Here is a 21555-nt window from a genome sequence, read left to right as displayed (position 1 = left end):
TGGGAAGGCAGATCATGGCTGTGCATGCTCATCAGTCTATTAGACATAAGGTTGGAATAGGGATTTCTACAACTAATCCATTGAGGATTGGCTGGTATTCTCTTATCACATCTATCAAAGCCAAAGCAATGGAAACTGAAATGCAGGAGGTTAAGCTCAAAAGATTTAAGTCCAGGGAAGATTTTGATTACCGGGGTATGAAGGAAAAGATCAAAAAATCCTTCATACATGAGGATATATGGGTAGATTTACGTACAGAAGTGGAGGTTCTCAAGATGGACTACTACAGGCTTACTGTTGAGCAGGTTATTGATTTGAACTTGGTGGACATTCCACAAGGGATGATTGATGATGGGAATGTGCTTGATCCAGAGTATATTTCACGAAGGGTTTAGGAAGCTCCACTTCCTTTAATCCAATGGTCACACAAAGAGTGCACTTCCATTCTCGAAAGGTTTCAACCTATCTTAGCTAACACCAACACTTGGCTTAAGGGTAATGGTGTTAGACTCACCAAAATCAAGGTTGGAAAAGAAGATGACTCTATGGGGCATCTTGGACGTAAGTCTGAGATTCAGATTGACAACAAGGAAGGTGCATCATCTTCAAGCACTAGGATCAAATTGCGGGTTAGTCGGGCAACAGTACTTCCTCCTGAGGAAGCGACAGTTCGTGGGAAAGAGAAGTATCGGCTTCACATTCATGTGATTGATCCTGATGATCCAGAAGAAGGACAACAATCAGACGATGCTCCTAGATCACTAGCTTCAAAGTCACCTTATGAGATTCCCTCCTCAGTTTCTATGGAGTTGCCTTTATCTCCTCCTGACATAGTGGTGGAGGAGTCTCCTCAGAATGCCGTCCCCATTTCAGCGGTTGAGCCTCCTATTGATCATCAACAAGAGAGTCTGCTAGAAATCCTTGAGGATACTCCTGTGTGCATTCATCTATCAGAGATTGATACCTCTACTTCCAGCTTTGAGCAGTTTATGAAACAGACCTCATGTCCTTTGGTTACTGAGCAAACCATGGTTGCTATCCAGACAGAGACTTCCCCTAGGGTGACTATGGTTGTTCAAATAAAAACTGCTTCTCCTCTGCTCACAGCTGCTACTGAAAGAGGGTTGATGGCTTTACGTCCATGGCTTAGTCCTTTTACCCCGAAAAGGAAGAAGCAAAAAATCTACCTGATGCCTTTGATTATCAACAACTTAAACAATCTAGGCCCAAGGTTGCTAAAAAGGCCAAGACTATCTCAAGAGTAACTGTTGACAACAACAAGATAAAGGTGGTTGAAATTGTTGAACCTCTTGCAGATAAGCCACTTGAATAAATGTCAGCTGCTGATTACAAAGTCACAAGGGTAGAATTGGGTAAACAAACGCATGAAGTGGTCAAACATGATGCCTAGTATTCTGTAGCCTCACTAGTGCAACGATATGACGAACTCCTAGCAAAGAAAGACAAGCTAGAAGAGGAGAACCGACAACTTGTTGCAGCTGTTCATAAAATTACAAAACCTGCTGGTGAAGGCAGTAATCCAACAAGTTCTTCCGGTTCCCAAGAATCAATTCTTGGAGTTGAAAGAGCTGCCCAAAAAGTACAAGCATTGGATTCTTGGGTGGATCAACTTCATGATCTATGTGCACAAGTGGTGAAAGACATTTTTCAAATGATGTCTAAATTGGAGACCATTGAAGAGAAATTGAATCATACCTCCGACACTTTCAAACAAAATTTGGAAAGGGTTGAAGGTAGTTTAACAATCTGGCAAACCATGCCCCAACAACAGTTGAGTGTTCTCCAGGAGCATGCCATTATTTCCTCCAGAGTCATGTACTTGGAATTTGAAGAACTTTTGGAGAATAAAGCCCTTGTTCTCAAATCCCTCATTGAGGAGATTGATGATGCAATGAGATTGTGGGGTGAAGTATTCCAAGGTATTGTTTCTCATTGTGAGAAGGCCTCTTGCAACATAATGAGTCAGAATGGAGAGCTGATACCAGAAGAAGAAGTTCTTGCAGATCTACAGATGAGGATTCATAATGAATGGAGGAGCGAACAATTCTAAGCTGCTTCAATTCAGGTTCTGATGAAACATCAAATCTTTTTGCACGAAATCCAATCCATCTTGGAGAAGGACTCTATGCTTCTCCGATGCCATGATGCCATCCTGTAATATCCCTTGGCTAATCTGACCCTGTTTCGCTTATTTGAACCCCAAGGAATATTGTCAAACACTTGGCATACAATGTTTGAAGCCGATGTAGTGAATTCTTTATTTGTTTTCTTTGGGTTTGTACGCTGCAAATGAAGTTATGGAAAGCTTCTAACAATGCAAAGTTGTTATAGAAATGATATGCTAGTTGTTTTAGACCTTACACACACATGGAATGATTGAAATTAACTAGTACAGCTAGTAGACATTAAGACAAACACTTGTCATGCATCCCAAAGTACACCTACAACCATTAGGCATTTAAGCAAATAGTTGGCATGAAAGCTAAGTGGTTGATCAATGTTGAATGTCACTTGGAATATCAATCGACCCCAATCTGTAGGTGATGAAGGCGGCTATAGGGGTTTGTAGAATGTAGAAGAAGCAGCCAAAGACTCCTTATTCAATCTTCATCATAAATCTGAACAAACATCTCCAATTTGGTCTCCACAAAGACCACAAAATTGGCAAGGTACTGTAGCGCGGTACTGTAGTGTTTACTATTCACGAGTACTGTAGCGCACTGTTCACGCGCACTGTTCACGACACTGTAACAGCAAATAAACCTTCTGTATGATGTTCTCAGTCTGCCATATACATATGCCCTCAGCTATGCCAATAAATCTGAAAACAAATCCCCAATTAGCACAATGTCAACTTCTGGATGAAGCCAACCCTAGGAGCAACTTCAGATGAATATCTCACACCCTCAAATTGCTGATGCAATGAAGTCTTCACGTTCTCCAATGCCGATACTCTGGAGAAGCTGCAGAAACCCCGGCTTCTTCTCCAAAGCCAAGAGACAAGTCTTCTCATCAAAAATAACAATGATCAATCTCCCTTCTCTTCTTTTCAAAAGCCTTATATATATTTCCCATGAAGGTTCGATTTTCTCCAATAAGACATTAAATCAATTAATGATATTAAATGACATTTAATGATATAATATTTTCACTTTGTCATTTAACATTTCACCTTGGTAAAAAAAAGCCACAATTAATTAATTAAATGGTCCCCTTTAATGATACTTGGACCCTTCCTTAAGTTATAATATAAAATTATATTATAACTTAATAATATAAGCTCAAAACATTAATGTTTATTTAAACTAAATAAACATTAATATCTCCATTAATATTCAACATTTTTGAACGCCGTTTGAATTGGGAGCTGACATGATGAAGCTGCATATGACCATACCCCCTTTACTAAAAATAGCAGGGGTCCATCTCTAACATCCCAAGACTTACTAAAAATAGGAAGTAGAGCAAATGATGTCTGAATGATGCCAAACGAAGACCAAATTGAAGCACTTTGAACACTGGAGATGATACCAATCCTCAAAAGACCCTCTATCCAACACATTAGCCTACGAGGGTCAGGATAATAGGCTAATCTCACAAAATCCAAGTCTGCTAAAATGGGGACATTACAGTCCGCCCCTCTTGAAATTGCTTGTCCCCAAGCAATATCGACTGCAAAGAAACTCATCCACCTGGATCCCAAATGGAGACCTATGTAATGTCCCTGGTATTACCAAGCAACTCCTGTAATGCCCACACCAAGGGCACAACTAACAAGACCTGCCAAATTAAATCAACCTCAACAGCAAGTGTCACAAGAACATGAACATCAAGTGGAAGGAACTCTGAAAACTGACAATGTTTGCTTCCCAAAACAGGGAACATTAACCAGAACTCGGATGCACACAAAGGATCCCTCAACATACTCGCTAGTGTCCCACATAGTATACTTGGATTTGAAATCCAAGGTAGAAATCTGCCATGTAAACCTCCCTTAGACTTTCGCTGCTCAACACTGATCGCCACTTTACCATGCGAGATGTGGTGAAGCCAACCCATGAGACCTATCCAAACTGCAACACTAACTCTGTCATCACCTGGATCCCAGTGCAATCTATACACACATCCATCTGTATTGTGAAGATAGGAGTACCTGGAAACATCTTCTATGCAACATCTCTCCACAACCTCTGCTAAACCCTCATGGATTTGATATCCAACTAAACCATCATGCCCATTGTCACCATAGTCTGTTTGAAGCCATGTATCCAAAGATACCCTCTGTGTCATAGGAGTAACAATCTCCACCAGATACACATCAACATGATGGGAAACTGAACACTGCTCGAGCAACTAGCCACCAACAATCAACTGAGTCGGGTACTTGCAACTGCTAGTTCCATCTACTGAAAATGGTAACTCTCCATCCCACAATGGATGGTATAATCCTGAAGCCAATCCACATCGATGCATCATCAAGTCCTCCACGTGTGGATCAAAAGAAAAGTGATGAGCACTCCTCACTATGTAGTTGCGATAAAACTCTCCAACCTCGGTCAAGGGTTCATCTCTAACAATACTGGAATCATGAGATGGCTCCAATCTTTGACCCCAAACACTTGATTGGGTAGGGGCTCTGGTAACCCTCTCTGCAAACCCAATCACAAAATCTCTATTAGGAAGCATTGTAGTCAGAGTATCAATAATTACTCCCACACCACGCCTGATGGCGAGAGAACCTCGGATGAGAGTATCCTTGGTGGCTCCAAACGGACCTGCTCGAAACTCAGGACTCTCAAGAAGGTACTCAATAAATGAATCTGTGCAGTAAAAACAATATAAGGTTGAGTCAACCTTATCCTCTAAGACCTGTAGCTGATCACTCTGACTCTGAGAAACAACAAGCTGGCATCCAAAATCAGCTGCATGGGATGAAGTAACAGATTTGCTTCCAGGAGAGTGTAATGTCCCTTACTACGTTTAGGCCGGTTTTAACCATAATTAATCTATTTCAAAGTACTGATGACTTAAACTATCTTGATTAAGAGTCAAGGCTATCTTAACATGAAGCAGATCTGTGATATTCTTTCTTTAGTCTATCAAGTACTAGATAATTTAATCTTATTCCAGTTCGTCTATAAATCATTTACATATTTTTTTAATTACTAGTTTTATGGATTATTATACGTTACTGCAGAGCAGTTTCTAAAAGATATTACATTAATTATATTTGTTGTATTAATATCTGTTATTGTATAAATATCCTTATTAATAACTCTTATATTATTCCTTAGTGATATATATATATATATATATATATATAGACATATGATTTTAATATTTCCTAATAACCTATTATTATTACTACTGCTGCCTAAAAATATTATTAGTGATGGATATATTTAGTGGCTGGTAGTGGGAGACAGATCTGATGCATGTCAGATCTGGTCTGCCACTTTCATGAAATTATGTATTCCTATAATACATATTTCAGACTGTTAATATTATTCTGCATAAAGAAATTATTGGGATTCATATACTAAGCATAAATATTAAGCACACCACCATGCATGCCACCGGAAATAAGCATGTCCTGCCTGTGACATTAATAATAGTTCTGATCTGTTTCAATCCTTCCTGATTGATGTCTAATATTTTGTACCAAACTATTAGATAGCTAAGCAGATTCACTGATTAATATATCTATATTTATGTTTGAAGTTTCCTCTAAGTCAAATGCCTTATGCAATGGCTATCAAGAGCGTTATTACTGAATTAGAAACAAGAGGTAAGTTCTCCCGATATTATGCCTATGGTATTTGCTTACTGATAGCCATCCAACTGAATGAGAAAATAAGAATATATCTTCCGACTGGAATAGAGTTAATATCCTCCCATTTAGGAATCGACAGAAATATAAAAACTTCAGACACAGTATTGCTTCTAAATTCTTTCATGACTTATCCACAACATTTATTTTGATCAAGTAATCAGTTTATACCAATTTCTCCAACTGTCGATTTTTGTCAGGCCAAGGTTGATTTCCTTAAGGACCATATTTGGCTTGTAATACGATATTCAATCTAAAATTATTATCGTACAATATTCTCTGAGTCTTCCGTCAAAGATTATTCATCTCGACCTTAAGTGTATGAGAGGGGTGATTACGTATGATTCTCTTCTAAGATAGGAAGATTGCTTAATTATAACCGCCACCCTAATAGTTCCACAGTCAAGAATCCATTGCTGGGTATATATACTGCTGTGATAGATACTCCAAAACCTCAATTGCACCTTCATACAACTCTGTGGTTGAGATAGTTCTACTAATTTCTATTCATTCCCCTCCTCCCTTCCTTCCTAAGAGATCCTATTTTCGATAGATATATAGTAGTATCTTACCCCATGATCCCCCCATTGGGGAAGAAATGATTGAAATTATATACATCCACAGTCGATTGGATGTGTCTCTTAGATTATAAGGACATGTTCTCTGGTTGATCCTAATCGCATCTCTTCAACTCAATAACCAATTGTTTATTGTTTTGCTCTATTTGAATATTTTCAGAATATTATTATTAATGAATACTAATTAAATAATGATATCTAATAAATAAACAACTATTTAATAATTTTAATTAATCTTTCATTAATAAAAATTAGTAATAATTATTTAATTCAGGTTTTATATTCGCTCTTTTTAAGTGTGGTTTAAGGAGAGCATAAATAATTTATATTGTATATCGGTTCTATTAATGGCATTGTATTAATACGATATTATTCCAAGTAATACTTATAATGTATTTTGACAATTCATGTTTATATTTTATATTTATTAAATAACACGTTATATGGTAAGTGTAATATATTCAATATATCTATTTTATGTTTTAATAGTATTTTATGGTAAAACTTCTTTAATAGTTAATATAATATTAATAATTGAAATATGAACGTTATATTAAAACAGTAATAATAAATAATAATCATAAAATAATAAACATTAATAAGCATATATTAGAGGAAAATCGTGAAGTCTCATAAATGAGACGATTTTCCAATATTATTAATGTTAATTAATAAATGTTTTAATTATCGTCTTTATTTAATCCCATGTCCAAAGAGGGGTTATAACAGAGAGGGAAACAAATCTACATGAGATCCATACTCCCAACCAGATGACACTATGCGAATTCCATGTGAAGTGGATGGAGTAACGCCGTGTACTAACACACAACTCTCTGGAGAGTCCACCACTGCCACACAAGAGCTATCAACAATCTGACCTGTATCATCTGTCATAGCACTAACCTCGGGAGAACCTGATGCAACAAGTGGTTCTCTGCTGCTCTCAACCCTAATACTCATCCCAGCTAAGTCACCTGTACCTGCATCAGTGATGGATGTAACCACATCCTCAACATACCCATCACTACAACCCGTGTGTGTAAACTCATCACCAAGTGATGCTATAGGAAACTCAACTGTATCCACAGATGGTGAAAACTGTGCTAAACTCAACGCCACGGTAAGTTCCTCAACCTGTGACTGTGACTCACGAAGGGCTGACTGAACGCTCTCCAACAAGTCCATAGTCACCTCAAGCTCATGGGTGAGCTCATCAACCTCCTCCTCCTTTCCCTTTAGTGCATCGTAGCAAGTGCAATCCCACTCGAGAAGATAATCCCTATCAGCAAGTAACTGCAAGTAATTCTGTTTCATTATCCCAATAGCTGCTCGGAGTGCATGGAACTCTGCTAGGGAAAGGCTACTATCACCGTGCTCATATGTCTCAGGAGTACTCCAACCAAAGGTCGCCAACATTTGTCGAGCGACATCAAAATGCTCCAAAGCTGTAGCAATCATATCATCATTAACCCTCAACTGCCCAACCAGATGATGATACCCCTGTGACTCATTCTTTCCACCCAAATCTGCACTATGGTATGAAACCAAATCAACATCACTCACCTCGTGATCAACAACATCATGTGTGCAATCAATTGTGCACACATCAATATCTAAGGTATTACTGTTATGTACCTTGTAGGATGGCTCAACTGGCAAGGTAGAAGTTGTTGTTATGACAATATCTTCACACACTTCCACTTCCAATGTAACTACATGGCAATCCAGCTTATGATTCTAGGATCCTATGCCAAAGCATGAATCTTCAAACTTGTTTTCTAAGGTCTGATCTGAAAAATCAGACTCTAAATGACATGAATCCACATCACACTTACCCCATTAGTACCCAAATCTCGAGTACCTTCATGCGGCGACTTAATAGAAGCATCTTGCACATGTGTAGTCACTACTCTCTCATGCTGATGCAAAATTTCATCACTGCTGTCATGTAGATCAGAACTCTTATGAGCCAAAATTCCAATGCAATCCTCATTCTTGACACTTGTATCACGAGTGCCAATACTCAAGGTCACTCCCACAACACTTTCTAAACTTTCCATGACTTTCAAATCATCATTACGCTCAAGTGTAAAGCTGCTGTCATGAAAATCAGACTTGTTATCATGACTGATAACAACTTCTTGAGTGTCAATAATCACCACATTCTCTTCAAGTTTCACCTTTTAATCCTTAAAAATAGATGTCATATATTGAGCAATTCTATCAAGTTTTGCAGGGTGTGAAATCAATTCATCCAGCTTCTTCTGGTTTCGCTTTAACTTTTCCAATGAGGAATACACTTGCTTCATATTTTGGTCCCACTGATTCTGGGTACTTGAAGTAACCATGATTAACTAGCTGAATCAATCTACCCAACAGGTTGGCAGGAAACCGCTCTGATACCATTGTAATATCCCTTGGCTAATCTGACCCTATTTCACTTATTTGAACCCCAAGGAATATTGTCAAACACTTGGCATACAATGTTTGAAGCCGCTGTAGTGAATTCTTTATTTGTATTCTTTGGGTTTGTACACTGCAAATAAAGTTATGGAAAGCTTCTAACAATGCAAAGTTGTTATAGAAATGATATGCTAGCTATTTTAGACCTTACACACACATGGAATGACTGAAATTAACTAGTCCAGCTAGTAGACATTAAGACAAACACTTGTCATACATCCCAAAGTACACCTACAGCCATTAGGCATTTAAGCAAACAGTTGGCATGAAAGCTAAGTGGCTGATCAATGTTGAATGTCACCTGGAATATCAATCGACCCCAATCTGTAGGTGATGAAGGCGGCTATAGGGGTTTGCAGAATGTAGAAGAAGCAGCCAAAGACTCCTTATTCAATCTTCATCATAAATCTGAACAAACATCTCCAATTTGGTCTCCACAAAGACCACAAAATTGGCAAGGTACTGTAGTGCGGTACTGTAGTGTTTACTATTCACGGGCACTGTAGCGCATTGTTCATGCGCACTGTTCACGTGCACTATTCACGACACTGTAGCAGCAAATAAACCCTTTGTATGATGTTCTCAGTCTGCCATATACATATGCCCTCAGCTATGCCAATAAATCTGAAAATAGATCCCCAATCAGCACAATGTCAACTTCTGGATGAAGCCAACCCTAGGAGCAACTTCAGATGAATATCTCACACCCTCAGATTGCTGATGCAATGAAGTCTTCATGTTCTCCAATGCTGATACTCTGGAGAAGCTGCAGAAACCCTAGCTTCTTCTCCAAAGCCAAGAGACAAGTCTTCTCATCAAAAATAACAATGATCAATCTCCCTTCTCTTCTTTTCAAAAGCCTTATATATATTTCCCATGAAGGTTCGATTTTCTCCAATAAGACATTAAATCAATTAATGATATTAAATGACATTTAATGATATAATATTTTCACTTTGTCATTTAACATTTCACCTTGGTAAAAAAAAGTCACAATTAATTAATTAAATGGTCCCCTTTAATGATACTTGGACCCTTCCTTAAGTTATAATATAAAATTATATTATAACTTAATAATATAAGCTCAAAACTTTAATGTTTATTTAAACTAAATAAACATTAATATCTCCATTAATATTCAACATTTTTGAATGCCGTCTAAACTGGGAGCTGACATGATGAAGCTGCATATGACCATACCCCCTTTACTAAAAATAGCAGGGGTCCATCTCTAACATCCCAAGACTTACTAAAAATAGGAAGTAGAGCAAATGATGTCCGAATGATGCCAAACGAAGACCAAACTGAAGCACTCTAAACACTGGAGATGATACCAATCCTCAAAAGACCCTCTATCCAACACATTAGCCTACGAGGGTCAGGATAATAAGCTAATCTCACAAAATCCATGTCTGCTAAAATGGGGACATTACACATCGTGAAGACCATGGTTGTTGCCAAGAACACCCACGAACCGAATCCCATTGAGCTACGAATGATCATCCAGAAGTTCTAAGGATTCATGTCTTCACATGTTGCAGTAAGTGTTTCTCAACACTTAGTTGCATTTTTCCAAATTTGTAATCTCTTAGTTGTAGTTTTTCTTTTGACAAGTTACATGTAAAAACCTTTTTGTAAATTGCAAGTTAAGTCATTACTTGCACTTTTGTAATTACATGTAAGACAACTACAAGTTGTGTTCAGTTAGGACTGTAGTTGGAATAAGTCATAGTTAGTTATTGAATAAGTCTTGGTGGTTGAGAGAATTTCTCAAGTTAGTTGGGATCCTCCCACCTTTTTCTCAAGGCTCCTCTCCTATAAATACTTGAGGGGTCTATTGTAATTTTTATCTTTTAGAAAACAAGCAAAAACTCAGCTAAATTTGCAGCAAAGAAGTCTTTGATCTTTTAAGTGTAAATTTAAGAATTGAAAGGAATAGAAGAAAATTGCTCAAGCTTTGAGTCTTTGTGCTACATTCTTGAGTTTGTGTTCCATATTACCTTTCTTGCAAGTGTTTCTTTGAGAGCTTAATCGAATCTGATTTGCAGTCTTTGAGCTGCAAGCATTGGAGATTAATTTAGTTAAAGTAGAAGTTCTATTGAGAAAAGCTGTAAGACTTTGTGTTTGCACTTATTATTAAGAGAGTTTAGAAGTAGATTTTGTTAGAAATAGTTGTGAGTCTTTGAGCTCACACTTGTTCTTGCTGTCTTGTGTAGAAAGAATAAGATATTTCAGTCTTTGTGTTGTTATAATTTGTTCATGAAAGCGTTAGTATAGAAAAGGGTAGATAGGACTTCACATAATCAAGACTTTGAGCTTGATATTGTTGTCCCGTCCCGAAGGAACTGATGGAAGTCTTTGAGCTTTCAGGAAATTTTATTTCCTTTCCCTCATTTCATTTCAAAAAGTTGTTACTGTTGTTTTATATCAAATTGCTATCACTTTTCTGTGATGAGAAAAGGATATTGGCTTTCTTGAAAGAAGAAAGATTTATGTCCCATCCCATTTTATTTTTAAAGTTGTAGTTAGATAGGGGGAGCCTTCCCTTAATTAGGAGAGTTTTACTCACACGCTGTGGTTGAAACCACAATTTTGTATATTTCCCCGATTGTACAAAATTTTCAACCAACATGCTTCTTATTATGATGATGTGCTTCCTTTGTGGATGATTTGCTCATGACCCAATCATCTTATGCATTGTTCTTTCAGAATTTATGTATAGAATGGTATGATTGTGAGCAGGTGTGCAGATGGTTGTGGTCATCATACTTGGCAACTATAGAGAATGTGCATCTTCTCTTTTGATGGAAGATCACTTGTTTACTTCAAGGATGCTTGCAAATCTTTATTGTTTATGGTAGATGCTAACTAATTTATTGCAGGTATACAATGAACCATCAGTGAAGCTTTTCTCTTTGGAGGTAATCAATGCTAACATTCTTCTTGCCTATTATTTTGTTTCAATAGATAAGGAGGTTAATGATAAGGAAACCATCTTATTTATAAGACTTCATGGTTTCTAATCTTTATTAAACTATAACTACATAAGGGTTCAGGACTGTCAGCCTTGAACATATATTCATTAAAGGATAGCTTATTAAGATGGAGACATCACAAAGGGGCATTATCATGTCGATATTCAAGATTTCATAGGCAAGTATGAGAGTGTTGATGGATCAAAGGTACATAGAAGGTTTGACATTCCTAATGGATTTTCTAATTGTTGCTTCATGGAGACATCGCTATTTGTTGTCATATTGGAAGACACTCCCTTGAGATGGTTGTCATTCATTAATAGTCAGCAATTAAGTATATCATATCCCTAGTTTTCTGAGTTGGCATAATTCCATCAATTTGCAGCAAGCGGGAGAATTTCCAGATTTGGTTCAAAGGTTTTCATCCTACACATTAATGAATAGTGACTGTTCTATGATGCTCATCATAGAATTATCAAATCTTGTATTGAAGACTGCAGCTGATTGCATGTGTTTGTGTGCACTGGATTGTCACGCTAGCACTTGGAGGATGAGGGGAAACCTTGGAAATGTCCCTAAGCCAAACCTTTGCCCTAAAAACTCTTACAAAAGATTCAAGAAATGGTTTGTAAATAAACAAGAAATGTTGACAAAATTAAGTCATCCTTGGGATGGGCGGTCATACCCACTTGAAAAAAGTGAAAAATAAAAAATAAAAAACTCACATCCCTGTGATAAAATAATAAATTAAGACAGCTAGGGAACCCACAACACCCCCACATGCCTCCAATTGGAAATTACTTGTTTAGATTAATGGCATGCATCTAAAACAAAGGACGCGTCAATGTTAAGGTAGCTAGATTTTTTGGTATTTTTATCAGTCATTTTTTGACCAATCAGAACTATTAATAGAGGAATTCCTTTTTGAAAGGATGTCTTTATAAAAGAAAAATAATAATTGCTCTTTATAGGTTCAAACTGAGGTTGAAAGAAAAATAAAACAAAGAAAAATCAGTTCTAAAGTGTGAGCAGCTATTTTTAAAAAAACAGTGCCTAAAATTGGAAGCTTTTTTCCCTTTAAAAATAGTGTTTGTTATTTATTATTCCAGGAGGATTTTTGGAGATATGATGATGTCTTTTCAAAAGAAGGTACAATGAAATTTAAGAGTAGAAACAATATTCTGAAGAAAGGATTTTTGTAGAATTTCAACTCAAAACAGCAGAATTCCATCATTTATAGCAAGTATGGAGTGTCAATATCATAAAATTATGTTTTTTGGAGGCCTCTGTCAGCATGAACATTAGCTAAAAGAACTTGATCTCTCTCAGGATTCACAAAAATCAATTGGAACAAGGCAGAAATTGTCTTAAATCAGCATGTAACGCATGCCTTTATCTTGTCCTTACCAAGTTGTTGGAAACATTCTTTTTGTCATATTATCCTTTCTTCCTTTGCTTTATTATACTATGGCGAATTGGTCTTATTGTGCTTTCAAAATGTGGCTTTTCTCCTTATTTGGAATCCAATGTGGACTCACTCTTTACCATATATGTCATTGCATTTCTGCACTATTGATTTTTACATTATTATTGTAAATGACAGATTCCTTTGTAAACCATGAAAAATGTAGTTATTCTACCAGGTTAACCCTATAGGTAGAAACGTTAAAAGTTTTTGGTGTCTTATGGCATAAGCCAGCCTGTCTCAACGATTTACTTATGTAGGTAGCTGAGTATGTGTAATAATTTTTTCCCTACATCAGGTATACTGTAAGAAATCAGTCTAAATGTTCTTTTGAATGTAATGAAACTAAAGTTACTGTGTCTGAATTTTCAGATTATCAGTGAGCAAAATGACCATGCTAAATAAAGGATAAAAAGAAAGAACAAATAAAATAATGTGGCATGATGCAACATTAGCTTACAAGTATGTCAATTTACTCAATTCTGCAACATATGAAGGGATTTCGCCAGAAATTTTGTTGTTTCTAAGGACTCTGCACAACAATAATATGTTAGCAAATACTGTGTAATAAACAAATAGCAAAAACAAACAAACTTTCCATTCAGGTGCAAGTTATTTTACTTACAGATCAGTTAAACCCTCTAAGCCTTTTAAGAATGTCAATGATGTGACACCTGAAGTTAAGTCACTTATTCTCCTGCTAGAATAAAAATACACAAAACGGCTCAAAAAAATGGAGTTATGAGTCCAATTCATGATTTTATTTACTTGCATTTTAATATCAAGTAAACAAAGATAGGATGAGCACAAACACCAAAAAATAGACAAACCAACACATACAGCTTTTGCAAAGAGGTTAAGTTGGAGAAGCTTGAAGGAATTGGACCCTCGAGAGCAGTTCCCTGAAACTTCCTGTATAGATAATTGGTCAACATATTTATGCAAATCAATAGAATAGAAACAGATTGGACATCAAAAGAGTAGCCCCATCAAAATCCAAATGAAGTTGAGAACAGTTTCTTTTGTGCCCTCTTATGAAGCCTTCATTTCAAAATGCAATCCTCAGTATAATGCAAGGCAATTTTCTCATTCAGTTATATTATTACCTCAATGATAGGAAATTAATCTACAATCAAGTTCTTCCATAAACTAAAGGTTCTAAATTAGACTGGCAATTGAAATTTTAGTTAGGTTGTCACTAGATACAGACAAAATGTTAGGGTACAATGTACCAACAAATCACCATTTGAATTGCTAATACTTCCATAAAAAAAAAACTCTAATCAATGTAAGAAGTAGATAAATTTAAAGTCCCTTAAGCTAAATTGAAGAACAACACTAAGAAACCTTGTCTTCAAATGGGCAGAGGGTATACTTGCAAAAGGTATGTTTTTACTATTTAAGTTAAATTAAGAATAATATGTGCTCATTTTGTGGCATATTCACAAGTGAATGAGAAAACATGGTACTTTGAAATTTTTGGCACTCACTGCCAGTTTGACATTACAGTAATTCCGTAGTTCAATCGCATAGCAGAAAACAAGGTTCACAGTTACCGCAAAAAAATCGAGTCAAGGAGAACTCTAATATCTATAAACAAATGTTGATGAAGTTGTCACATCAAGGAAATAGTGTGTAATGTCCCCTTCCTTGTGATGTTACATTCAGTGGTCCATTGGCCTATCCCGGAGACCCATAGGCTATGTGGAAAGGTGAATTAAGGGTTCCCATGTTCCTTGGAGTTTCGACCAGACTTGTCAGGGGTGGAATGTGAACTTACTATTTTTAGTAAGTAAGGGTTTGGCTGTCAGGATGGTACAGAGTTGCTAAGCTCGCCAAGCTCTTTCTCTGGTTGCGAAGATAACGATTTTTGGAGCATTATTTCATGACTTACTATTTTTAGTAAGTAGCAGTTTGGGGCATTCTATTTTTGGTAGTCCTGGATTTGGTTCTGTCCCAACACAATTCAGTGATCCTCATTGCTTAGCCTCATCTGAATTCCATTAATAATCAGTACTGGAACTATAAGCAATTTAATTAAATATTATTCCTTATCCTAAGGTTATTATTTAATTATTTTATTACTTATTGATGCTATGGGAAATTGTGCAAAATATGATATTTTTCCTAAGTCATGCCTAGGCGATTTATTTGGAGATTAAAAGGAGACTTCATTCTTTATATTTTTAAAAAAAAATTGTAATGCCAAAAATCGTGGCCCCTCCTTGGCGTGATTTTGACTTAGGAAAGTGGACGCCTCTTTGGGTCCACCATGAAATGAAATGCAATTGGAATGAGGCGAAATTGGGAGGCAGTTTCATTTGAATTTCAGATTGGAAAAGCTATATAAACAAAGGTTGGGCTCCTCATTTGGGTATCTAGAGAAAATATATCGTTATGCTGTCGGAATGACTCTAGACATTCTTCGAGGGTGAATACCTCCTAGATCCTTCCTTTCGATTTCAAGTGTGAGACATCACTCCTAGTTGTGGTGCGTAGTTGTGAGATTTTTGGTGATTTTTGGGTGTATTGGTGAAGATTTGTGTGCTACTGGTTTTCTAGTGTTGCTGGTGTGTGCCGACCGAAAGTGTATTTTGCTCGTACATGCTTGTGTGTTGAATGCATCATTCTAGGTGAGGGCTCATTGGAAGCGTAACGGAGAGACGATAAGTCTCCTATATTGGAATGCCATTTGGAGAACTCTCCAATTTTTAGTTGCAAATCGAACTATTCAGAAAAACGCCATTTCTAGAATTGCATTGGGATGCATGCATTGCTGCTAGTGCTCTTCAATTGCAGTTTTGAGGTATTGTTTTGTTTTCTTATGTCATACGCTTCATTTGCTTCTTATTTGGCATGATTCTATGGGGTTTTGAGTGAGTTACAAGCAATTTAGTGGGTTTCAGGAGTGCTGGTTCTACGTTTTCCTTGTGTTTGATTTCAGAACAGCAAGTAGTATTATTGTTTAGAATGTGTTAGTGAATTCATAAGATATGTACTTCACTCTATCTCCTTTCACATTTCTATGATTGTAAGAATTCCTTCAGTAGCACTAGCCAATTCATTCTATGTTGTATTTCCCACTGAACAAGTGGAAGAGAATGGCTTAGCCGCTTGTATGTTTGTAATTCAGTTTTGTCCTCCCACTAAGCAAGTGGTTGAGTGATATTGTCCTCCCGCTGAGATATGCGGTTGAGTGATAGTTCATTTTGTTGTCCTCATTTTTGTTTCCAAAAATGAAGGACCACTACATGAATTTTTTGTGAAAAAATTAAAAATTTTACTCTATGGCATGCTTCCCAAGGTAGAATTTTGACTAATCCTTGGACTGGCTTAATCCTCAATCCATCCTCGAACTACGTTTCGAATTTCATCAAATTCTGGGTTCGTTTGCTATGTCTTTCCTTCAATTTCGGGTTTTAAAATCCCGACTGCAAGTGGAGAATTTTCTTCAAATTGCAAGTTTTAATGATATTCATTGTTTTGGTCTTTGTAGGGGAATTTTTGACTTATTACATGTGCACTTTTATTTAAAATATGTTACTTGTAATTTGTTTTAAATTTCCCCTTTGTTGTTTTTTATCTTTTTTGTTGTTTTTGGTCTTGTTTAGTTAAAATAAGGATTTTTTGGCTCAATTACAAGTAAACTTGCAGTTTGGTCAAAAAACCCCTACTTTAATGGTTTTTGCATGTAATAGAGATTTTAAATCCCCATTACATATGTGCAAGTATTTCTAACTTGTTGTAGGGATTTTATTTCCCTTTTACAAGTAATTAAAACTTGTATTCCTCTCCAAAAAACCCGATTTTGCCTTGCAAGTGCATTTTTTACAATTTTAAACTTGTCATTTGTCTAAAAAAATCCTGATTTTGGCTTGGTAAGTGAAAAAGTGAATTTTAAACTTGCTATTTGTCTTATAAATCCCGATTTTGCCTTGTAAGTGGAAAAAGGAAAATTGAAACTTGTTATTCTCTCTCAAAAACCCGATTTTCATTCCCTTATGCAAAATCGAACTTGTCTTTTATTCCAAGAAACCCGAAATGCAAGGAAAAACGGTTTTTGACCATTTCAAGGCATTTTTTGTGGAGAAATTGTTAGAGGAGGGAGGCGTTTTGGCTTGCATCCTATTTTCATGCATTCTTGGACACCTTTCTCGCCAAATGGGGGTTGCATTGACTGATTTTTCGCCCTAGATCAGCAGTCACGTTTTTCTTTAATGCCACATTTTAGTGGATTAAATCTCCAACAAGCTGCAATCTCCTAAAACGTTTTGCCCTCTCTCACCTAGGCATGGAGTTTGGGAGGAGTTTTGAGCTATTTATTGATGCCATTGAAAATGCAAATGGTGGCCACGTTTTTCTCCACGTGATTCCTTTGGCCACGTTTTGCAAACACTTGTCACTATTTCTTCTACTCCTCCTTAGGCGTTTTGTTCCAATCCTCTTGGGTGTGCTCTCTCATTGGCATTTCGGTTCTCCAAGTTTGGGATTGCTGCTTCATTTATCAATTTGGGGCATTTTTGCAAAAACGTGTTAAGGGTTGGCATTGCGGATTGCTTCTATTTATTGGTTTTCCTTCTTCTTTCCGAGAATTGGTTGCATTTCTTGAAGAGGCATTTTCAGTTTGAAGAAAGGTATGTTCTCTTTCGTTTCTTTCCTTCATTTTTTTTTTCTTGCTCTCTTGGTTTTCTTTCTTAGTTGCATTTTTGGAATGTGTTGTTCTTTCCCCAAAAATCGGTTTTTGTGAGAGAATTCTTCCTTTGGTATGCAATTTTTGAATTGAATTGTTCTTCCCTAAATTTTCCCTCTTTACTTGTATTCGGGATTTTCAATCCTGATTACAAGTTCGCTGGAAATTCTTGTTCTTCTCCTACGGTTAAGGAATTTAACCATTTTTTGTTGAAATTCCAAGTTGAAAAGTGTGAAATACCCCTCCCTTGCAAATTCGGGTTTTGAAAACCGGATTACATGTTGAAGAGTTCTTCCCATTTTCATGAAAATGACTTTCCCATTGAAAGATCCCTGATAGATCTTTGCTGTTAACCTGCTGTAATTTTTTATTTTTAATTTTGTTTTCCTGTTTATTTAAGTTTTTCTTGCAGAACTAGACAGAAGTGCAGAAAGGGTTGTTTGTTTTTGTGTTTTTGATTGTTTAATAGCATAGGAAGGAATAGATAACAGCAAATATGAAGCAATACTGAAATAAATGAGGTATACAGCAAAAGTCAGAATTATTGCAAATCGTACCAGGCAGATTTGTCTGAATTACAAAGCCAAACAATGAATCCAATGTATTTCCCAAGCTCTCATACAAATTCAAAGTCAAACTGGAAGATGAAGAATGTTCTCCAACCCCACATACACTGGAAGTGAATACAAGCAATACCCTATACACCACGTGGTGTATTTGCTGCAAATGGCATTCCTCCAACTGCAATGAACCACGTCTCCACTGGAAAGATGGTAGGCCACGCTGAAACCCTACTGAGAATTGATGCCTCTGTCCTTAATCACCACACACAATGCCTTATAAGTCCGGTGCCAAAGATTGCTGAGGGCTACGTCCCAGCCAATCCTAATCCTGGGGTTTGCGTCCCAGTCTAGAAATCGCTCTCCAGAGCAAATTCATACAAGTTGTCAAATATGCAAAAAAAGATGATAGAATGAAGCTCCTATCCCCTTATAACCCCTCTCAATTGCAAATCGAACCCTAATTGTCTCCAAGCGGCATGGTCTAGTGGAAATGTTATAATTTCTTATTTTAAAGTGGTCATGTTACTAGAAAATGACCTTTTTCCTCATAGACAGAAATCCGCTCACTGAATTGCCCTGAGACCAAAGAGAAAGATTTAAAGAATTTCAAGATCTTTCCAACGAGCTATCACACAATAGGGTGCGCATCCAGATGAGGCCAAAAATCCCCTTATTACTCCAAAATGGCTAACAACTTAGCCTTATTTAATTATTAAACGCTAACTTAGGAAATATTAAAAATATAACCCAAATAGCCATAAAATGCCCAACTGACATTACAAACCCTAAAATCATCCTGTCACCTGTCTGTGACTGAAGTCGGAAATCAAGGATTCACTGGTAGTCTCATCCCTAAAATCTAGGGATGCTCCTAAAATTTAGGAAACAAGCCCAATCTCTCTGAAACTGAACCCAAAGAGGCATCTCATGGAGACCCAACCTTGGGCATGATCAAACCTCCTAAAAAGTAGGAATTGCCTCCTAAAAACAAGGAATGTCTCCCAACTGATCAATAACTGCTAGAATACCAAGTCTCCAACACTGAATAACCATACCGGGTCTCTGTCCAACCCTGTCAGCCTACAAGACCCCATAATAAGCTGACTCACATGTCTCTGCTAGACTGAGCTAGAGTGGGGACATGACAGTCCTCCCCTCTCGGAGATGCTTGCCCACAAGCAACTGTAATGCTGGATGCTGTAAAATGCTCTCACCTTCCCAAGTGGCATCCTCTATGGGAAGATCTCTCCATCGAACCAAATACTCTCGAATCACCCGGCTTCTCAGCCGTCGTTCCCTCACCTCAAGAATCTCATCAGGAACCAAAATCAATTTACCCTCCTCATCCATAGGAGGTAACTCGGGTGAAACTGTAATATGCTGTCCAAGGGCCTTTTTCAGGCAAGATACATGAAATACATTATGAATCCTGCTGCCAGGTGGTAACTCAACCTCATATGCAACCTCTCCCACTCGCCTGAGTACCCTGTATGGACCATAAAAACGTGGTTTGAGCTTCTCATCTCCCCCCCTTTTTAGGGTGCTCTGCCGATATGGTTGTAAGCGCAGAAAGACCATATCATCCACCTCAAATGCTCTCTCAATCCTGTGCCTGTCTGCGTACATCTTTTGCTGATTTTGGGCCTGCTGTAAATTCTCCCTGAGAGATCTCATGACATCCTGGTTCTCCTGTAACCAATCCTGAGCCAAAGGAACTCTACTATCACTAATTGCCAAATCAGTGAAAGATAATGCCTCATATCCATAGAGAGCTCTGAAAGGCGTCATGCCAATGGACATATGGTGAGTGGTATTATAACAATACTCGCCCAAATACAACCAGCGTACCCATGCTTTTTGTTGCCCTGACACATAGTTACGCAAATATCCCTCAACCCACTTGTTGACTATCTCGGTCTGTCCATCAGTTTGAGGGTGGTAACTAGTACTAGGTGTCAACTTAGTGCCTGTAAGCCTGAAAAGTTCCTGCCAAAAGGAACTCATGAACCTGCTGTCCCTGTCACTCACAATGGTCTTGGGAAGACCATGGAGTCTAAATACCTCCCTGAAAAATAACTCAGCCACCTGTGATGCTGTGAAATCCAGTGCAATGGGAAAGAAGTGGGCATACTTTGTTAGCCTATCCACAACAACATAAATACAATCTTTCCCCTGAACCCGAGGAAGACCTGTAATGAAATCCATTGAGATCCCTGTCCACTTCTGTTCCGGTATAGGTAAGGGTTGCAACAACCCCGCTGGGTAGGTATGCTCCGACTTGTTCTGCTGACAAGTCATACACTCACGAACATGGCGTAAAACATCATCTTTGAGACCCTTCCAAGAGAATCTCTCACGAACCGCCCTGTAAGTCTTACCATATCCTGGATGTCCTGCTGTAGGAGTATCATGGAGAGCATGCAAAATTTGTTCCTTCAACTGAGAACTCGGAACAAGATAAATCCTACCCTTGTAGTAGATAATATCATCTACCACACTATATCTGTCATCCACTATCAAACCATCCATGATCTCACAAGCATGCTGATCCTTGGAATACTCAACTAAGAGTTGAGCCTTCCAATCTGCTGAAATCTCGCTCAATGAGCAAAGGGCAGCCAATGAAGGTTTCCTAGAGAGTGCATCAGCCACAGTATTATTCTTCCCCTTTATGAATTCGATATCGAAGTCATAAGCCTGAATTTTGCTAATCCATTTTTGTTGTCTATCATTAAGCTCTGTTTGATTTAGGAAGTATTTCAGACTGTTGTGATCAGTTCTTACCACAAATTTGCTGCCAACAAGATACTGTCTGAATTTGGCTAACGCATGCATGATAGCCAACATTTCCTTGTCGTAGGTAGAGTACAACCTCTCATTATTTTGCAACTTTCTGCTCTCATAGGCAATGGGATGTTTGTTCTGCATCAACACGGCTCCTATACCAAATCCTGAGGCATCACACTCTAG

At 37.5% G+C, this 21555-nt stretch overlaps 1 pseudogene; it reads right to left on the bottom strand.

The window, feature by feature from the left end:
* Positions 1–21555, bottom strand: part of LOC131053392 (probable LRR receptor-like serine/threonine-protein kinase At1g56130) — a 279171-nt pseudogene that overhangs the window by 188880 nt on the left and 68736 nt on the right.

Source organism: Cryptomeria japonica, chromosome 11 (assembly GCF_030272615.1).
Source record: "Cryptomeria japonica chromosome 11, Sugi_1.0, whole genome shotgun sequence".
NCBI classification, from domain to species: domain Eukaryota; kingdom Viridiplantae; phylum Streptophyta; class Pinopsida; order Cupressales; family Cupressaceae; genus Cryptomeria; species Cryptomeria japonica.
The sequence above is the reverse complement of the archived record's forward strand: the minus strand, read 5'-3'. Positions and strand labels throughout refer to the sequence as shown.